The sequence below is a fragment of the Dermacentor andersoni genome, chromosome 1, assembly GCF_023375885.2.
Source record: "Dermacentor andersoni chromosome 1, qqDerAnde1_hic_scaffold, whole genome shotgun sequence".
NCBI lineage: Eukaryota > Metazoa > Arthropoda > Arachnida > Ixodida > Ixodidae > Dermacentor > Dermacentor andersoni.
Genome location: NC_092814.1, coordinates 403,650,930 through 403,658,102, shown reverse-complemented (window position 1 = coordinate 403,658,102; position 7,173 = coordinate 403,650,930). Strand labels below are relative to the sequence as shown.

Below are 7,173 nucleotides of genomic sequence, written 5' to 3'. Positions count from 1 at the left end.
GCAATTACGGCTCATACGGCTTTCACGAAAGAAAAGCTTCGCAGTTGAAGAAATATTTTTCTTCGTTGGGGACTCGAACCCAGGACCACCGCCTTTCCGGGGCAACCGAATTACCATCTGAGCTAACCAGGCGGCTAGGAGAAGGCAAGGCGAAACAGAATTTGGCAGCAACTCGAAGCGAAGACAACAGTTTGATGCAGTAGGTCTGCGGAAACCCACAACGTGGTGAGCAGTAAATAAAAAAGAAAAAATGAGGCATCCACCAATTCGTAACAATTGCTAGAAAGGAAGCCCATACGAGTTCGCCGAAAGAAAAACCTCGCAGTTGAAGAAAAATTCCTCATGATCCGGGACTTGAAGCCAGGACCACCGACTTTCCGGGACAGCCGCTTGATCAGCTGAGCTAACCGGGCGGCTAGCAGAAGGCATGGCGAAGTCAAATTTGTGAGGAACAGGAAGTGAAGGCGAGAGTTTGATGTAATCATCCTGCGGGATCCCGCAAGGTGGAGAGCAATAAAAATGAGGGGAAAATCAGACATCCAGCCATTCGTATAAATTGCTACAAAGGAAACCCATACGGTTTCCACGAAAGTAGAGCCTTGCAGTTGAAGAAAAATTCGTCTTGTTCCGGGACTCCAACCCAGGACCACCGCCTTTCCATAGCAGCCGCTTTACCATCTCAGCTAACCAGTCGGCTAGCTGAAGGCAGAGCGAAACGAATTTGTGAACAACTGGAAGCAAAAGCAAAAGTTTGACGTAATAGTTGCGCGAAAACGCAAAATGGAGAGCTGTAAGTAATAAAGGAAAATCAGACATTCACCAATTCGTAGCGATTGCTAGAAAGGAAATCCGTACGGGTCCCTCGAAAGAAAAGCCTGGCAGTTTAAAAATTCGTCTTGGTTCTGGATTCGAATAGAGGACTAAGGAATTTCCGGAGAAGCCGCTCTGCCACCTGAGCTAACCAGGCGGCTAGCAGACGGCAGGCCGGAGTCGAATTTGTCATAACTAGAAGCAAAGGCAAGAGTTTGACATAGTAGTTCATCGGAAACCGGCAAGGTGGAGAGCAGTACTTATTAAAGGGAAAATTAGACATCCAGCTGTTCACAGCAATTGCGAAACAGAAAACCCATACTGGTTCCTCAAATGAAATGCAGAGCTGTTGAAGAAAAATTTCTGTTGGTCTGTTACATCGTAAGTCGGACACTGCGCTTGACGCAGGCGAGGCAGACACACCCTTACAAGCTGGAAGAATGGGCGTTTATTTGCAGTGCACGTCGGAATATAAAGACAGGTTAGGGAATGAGGGGAAGGGAAACGAAGTACGAAAACATAAGATAGGCAACCAGATTGGCACGTGTAGCTGTAGACTTCAGCTGAGAAATGATAAGAAGAACACTGCAGTTATAACATTTCTCCATCAATAATACTGAAGACGCTGCACAGGTCTGCGCTCTCGTGTTGAGCGTCGGAGTTCCGGGGCCACTGTAGGTCCACCGTTTCTCTCTCGTGCGTCCAGGGGTTGGGGTGATGACTGACGCTGTGGTGGTGACGTTTTACGAGTTGCGGCTTTTGCCTTTGGTTCGGAAGTTTCTTCCGGAGTTCTCGAGATGGACGAGCTCTCACTTCCCCTGTGGCCTTGGGTAGCCGTTGGGTCTTTCCTTGTGTGAACTTGATCAACGTGTCGCTCAACGAGGCCCTCAGGCGTTTCCACTGTCACCATCCTAGCTCCGTCTGCTGACTTTACCGTGCCAGTCTTCCACTTATCACCTTTACCAAAGTTACGGACGTAAACATTTGTGTCTGGTGCAAAAGTCCAGTCATCCGATGTTCCCGAACTTCCTACAACCAAAGGAGGAAAACATGTGTCGAGGCGGGACCGGATTTGGTAGCCAAGAAGTTCCGAAGGAGATTTGCCCGATGCAAGGGGTGTTCTCCGGTAGTTGAAAAGTAGACTGCAGAGGCAATCTTCTAATCTGCCCTGGTTCATCTTTTTCAGCCCATCTTTAACAGTTCGGACAGCTCTCTCTGCTAGGCCATTAGACTGTGGATGAAACGCAGCCGTGCGCAGGTGGGTTATGTTATTGTTGTTCGCAAAATCAGTAAATTCTTGGCTAGTGAACTGCGCCCCATTATCTGAAACAATGGTGCGAGGGATGCCGAACCTGCTAAAGAAGCTGCGCAGGCAAGTAATAGTGGAAGATGTGGTCGCCTGTTTCATTGGTACGGCCTCAATTCATTTGCTGTGAGCATCTACGAGAACAAGGATCATGTTTCCTTTGATTGGCCCCGCGAAATCTAGATGCACTCTTGACCAGTTCTCCTGGCAGGTCGGCCAGTTAACTGGCGGAGCAGATGCCGGCATTGGTCGATTTTGGATGCAGCTTGTGCACCCCGCTGACAGTTGTTCTATGTCGTGGTCCATTCCTGGCCACCAAAAAGCTGACCGAGCAATTGATTTCATCGCCGATGATCCTTGATGTGTCTCGTGCAACATGTGCAACATTCTATGTTGTGCGTTAACTGGAATGACAACTCTACGGCCCCAATACAGCAAACGGTGGGCCAACGACAGTTCTAGTTTGCGGTCGTAAAAGGGGAGTAAGCTTCGTTCTAAGGCTTTAGAGCTTGGAGGCCACCCATCTCTTGTGTACTGCACGACCTTTGAAAGTACTGCGTCACCTGCCGTCAGCGCCTGCAGTTCTTCTAGCGAGACCGCCCCCTCCTGGACAGATGCGAGTGCCAGAACGTAGTCAGCCGGCTCCCCTTCCGTGGTTGGCTCCAAAGTTTCTTGTGGCAACCTACTAAGCGCGTCCGAGTTCAGGAGCTGCTTGCCTGGCGAATACTGTAACTTTTAGCGAAATCCTCCCAAATACAGCGCCCAGCGCTGTATGCGAGCAGCAGCCAGAGGCGGAGTGGGCCGATCCGGTCTCAGCAGGCCCAGGAGCGGCTGGTGATCTGTGACCAGGATGAATTCTCGGCCTAGAAGATAATCACGAAACTTCATTACTCCAACTACGAGGGCCAGTGCTTCACGATCAAGTTGCGAATAATTTTTTTCTGCTTTCGACAGTGTCCTTGAACGAAATCCGATTGGCTTGTTGACGTTCCCTTTCGTGTGAAAAAGCACTGCGGCGATACCTTTTTGCGATGCGTCGCACTCTAGTTTCAGCGGTTGTGAAGGGTCGAAGGGAACCAACACACCTGCTTGCTGCAAACACCGTTTTGCATTATCGAACGCCGTTTGTTGCTCTTGTTCCCAGAGCCAATGTCTGTTCTTTTCCAGCAGCCGATACAGTGGAGCGAGCAGAGACGATATGTTCGGCAAAAATTTTACGTAGAAAGTGATCATGCCAAGAAACGAACGAAGCTCGGCTACATTTTTCGGGCTAGGGGCTTCTGTGATAGCTTCGACATTCTTTTCTATTGGGTGCAACCCTTGCTGATCGATTCGATGGCCGAGATATGTAACGGACACTTGCCGAAACTTGCATTTGTCGAGGCGCAGTTTAACACCATTCTCGCGGAAACGCTGTAGAACGGCTTTGAGCACGTCGTCACTTCCTGCTCTTTCGGATACCAAGACATCGTCCAGATAAGCTTGCGCGCCTGATAAGCCTTGTAGAACTGTTTCCATTCTGCGTTGAAAAATGGCTGGCGCAGAGGCAATGCCAAAAGGTAATCTGTTGTAGCAGAAAAGACCTTTATGCGTGTTAATCACGCATAACTGGCGCGATTCCTCATCGAGAGGGACTTGGTTATATGCGTCACGCAAATCTGGTGTGCTGAAATGTTTTCCATCGCTTAAGGACGCGAACATGTCATTGATTACTGGCAATGAGGACTGCTCCAGCTCACATGCCGAATTTAAAGTGACTTTGAAGTCGCCACAAAACCTAACGGTGCCGTCCTTCTTAAGGACGGGTACAATGGGCGTAGCCCACTCGGAATGCGGCACTGGTGACAAGATGCCTAATGCCACGAGCCTATCAAGCTCTTCAGATACCTTGTCGCGTAGGGCGAAGGGAATAGATCGGGCCTTACAGAACTTGGGCGTGGCTCCCTCCTTCAGCTGTAGGTGTGCCGCGGGTCCTTTGATGAGGCCCAGACCCGAGCTGAAAACATCTGGAAACTCGGCAAACACGTCAGCAGTGACCTGCGTGGTGGTAGACGGCTGTGCGGTCAGCGGCTTGGCTGAGAGGCTGAGGACGGGGGAGCCTGCGTCGCTCAGGAGTGAAATTAGGTCTCGACCACATAAGCTTGGACCGGGGCAATCTAGCACCACCAATGTGCATTCCACAGTTGTACTGTCGTACGACACCGGCAAGAGGAGCTCTCCAAAAACTGGCAATTTTCCGCGGTAGCATGATAACTTCATGCGTGAAGGCCGGAGCGAAGGCCAAAGGTTTTTGTGCTGCTCAAATAGCTGTCGGGACACGACGCAGACTGGGGAACCCGTATCGATAAGCATTGACACGTCAACACCTCCCCATGTGAAGGTGCATCGCATTGGGGGTTTCACATTTACTTCCCGCGTCGATTTTAGCGTCCAAATGTGCATGCTATCTTCTATGTATTCATCTGTCTCCCCTTCCTTAACAGCCAGTACTCTGCCACGAAATCCCCGGGCTCCTTCTCGAGTTCGAGATCTTGCGATTTCTTCGTTCCGGCATTTTACTGCTAGGTGACCATGTCAACCGCAGTGATAACAACGAGCATTACTCCAACGGCAGGCATTACTGTTGTGCTTTATGCTGCCCCAACGCCCACATTCAGCCAGTACCTCTTTCGTTGAGGCTGACTGCGCCTTAATTTTAAGCACCGCCGACGTGTCTGCGGCCATTTGGTTGGCGTCCTTATCTGCAGCTTCAGCCGACAGTGCCACCATTTCAGCTTCCTCTACGGACAGATCTTTCTTTGTCAGGAGTTGTTTCTGCAGTGCAGTCGATCTTATGCCGCACACAATTCTATCCCGTAGCATTCGGTCGAGCATGGTACCAAAATTGCAGTTGTCCGCAATTCGACGAATTTCAGTAATGAATTCTTGGACAGACTCACCATCAAGCTGGCAGCGGTTGAAGAAGCGGAAGCTTTCGGTAATCTCATGGCGCTTGGGATCAAAAAACTCGTCCAAGACTTTCACGACGTCTTCGTACTCCAAAGAATTCGGCTTCTTCGGCGCTACTCGTCCTGCTAATATTTGAACGGTGCGCGTGCTTAAAGCTGCCACCAAAAGTTCCCGTTTCTTTGCCGACTCCTTCACGCCCGTTGCCTCAAAGTATGCCTCTGCCTTGATAACATAGGCCTTCCAGTTGTCTCTTTTGTCGTCGAAGTCGGGCAGTTGCTGGTGTGCCATCGTCGAGTCGTCGCCTCGTAGCGTAGCTGCCGTCCTGTGCTTCAAGGTTTTGCCAGGGGTTTTGCTTTCCGTTTCTCGTCACCACTGTTACATCGTAAGTCGGACACTGCGCTTGACGCAGGCGAGGCAGACACACGCTTACAAGCTGGAAGAATGGGCGTTTATTTGCAGTGCACGTCGGAATATAAAGACAGGTTGGGGAATGATGGGAAGGGAAACGAAGTACGAAAACATAAGATAGGCAAGCAGATTGGCACGTGTAGCTGTAGACTTCAGCTGAGAAATGATAAGAAGAACACTGCAGTTATAACATGGTCAGTGCGTCGAACCCAGGACCACTGCCTTTCCGGAGCAGCCGCTCTGCGATCTGATCTCACCAGGCGGCATGCAGAAGGCAGGGCAAACTCGAAATTTTCAGCAACTATAAGCAAAGCCAAGACTTTGACGTAATAGTTGTTCGGAAACACGCAAGGTGGAGAGCAGTATTTAGTTAGGGGAAAATCATACATCCACCTATTCCTAGCAATTGCATTAAAGGAAACCCATACGGGTTCCTGGAAAGAGAAGCCTCGTAGTTGAAGAAAGATCTGGTTTGGTCCGGGCCTGAAACCCAGGACCACCGCCTTTCCGGACCCGCCGGTCTAACATCTGAGCAAACAACACGGCTAGGAGAATCCAGGGCGGATTGGAGTTTGCCACCAAGGAGAAGCGAATGCAAGAGTTTGACGCCATAGTTCTTCGGAAACCCGCAAAATGAAGAGCAATTTGTAGCAATTCCTAGAAAGTAGACCCATTCGTGTTCCTCGAAAGAACTGCCTCACAGCTGAAGAAAAATTCTTCTTGGTCCTGGACTCGAAACCAGGAAGACTGCTTTTCCGGGACTGAAGCTCTAATATCTGAGCTAACCAAGCGGCTAGCAGTAGGCAGGGACAAGTCGAATTTGTCAGCAACTAGAAACAACGGCAAGAGTTTGACATATTAGATTTTTTGGAAGTCCGCAATGTGGAGGGCAGTAATTAGGGGAAATTTCTACCCACTGCTAGAAAGGAAACACATACGGGTTCCTGGAAAGAAAAGCCTCGTAGTTAAAGAAGATTCGTCTTGGTGCAGGAATCGAAATCAGGACCACCGCCGTTCCGGATAAGGCGGCCTAACTTCTGAGCTAATCAGGCGGCTAGCAAAAGGCAGGGCGGAGTCCAATTTGCCAAAATTAGAAGAAAGGCAACAGTTTGACATAAAAGTTCTTTCGTAACCCGCAAGGTGGAGCGCAGTAATTAGGAGCAAATCATACACAAACGCATTCGTCGCAATTTCTAGAAAGGAAACCCACACGGGTTCCTGGAAAGAAGAGCCTCGTCGATGAAGGAAGATTCGTCTTGGTCTGCTCATCCATCTGACCCAACCAGGCGGCAAGCAGAAGCCAGTTCTGCGGAAACTCGCAAGGTGGATAGCAGTAATTAGTTAGAGGAAAATCAGACATCCATCCTTTTGAAGCAATTGCTAGAAAGGAAATCCATACGAATTCCTCGAATTCCTCGAAAAAATTCGTCTTGGTCCTGGACTCGAGGAAGGACCTCCGCCTTACTGGAGTAGCCGCTCCACAATATGAGCTAACCAGGCTTTCTTTTTTTCTTTTTTGTCGGTAATCAGCAGTAGATAAGAATGGCAACATAAGGAACATATATACACAAATAGACGAACTTTTCATCCGTTACAACAAATTAAGAAGAGCCTCCTTTTTTTGGGCTGGCGTTATTTAACATTCCTTAAGATTAACCAGGGGTCCTATCCTGGCCATCCAAGGCGGAGGAGACTCTTGT

The 7,173-nt window shown here is 49.4% G+C and overlaps 1 pseudogene; it reads right to left on the bottom strand.

Annotated features, from left to right (window-relative positions):
* Positions 1-1,250: 1,250 nt before the first annotated feature.
* Positions 1,251-5,492, bottom strand: LOC126518668 (uncharacterized; annotated as a pseudogene).
* Positions 5,493-7,173: the final 1,681 nt, after the last annotated feature.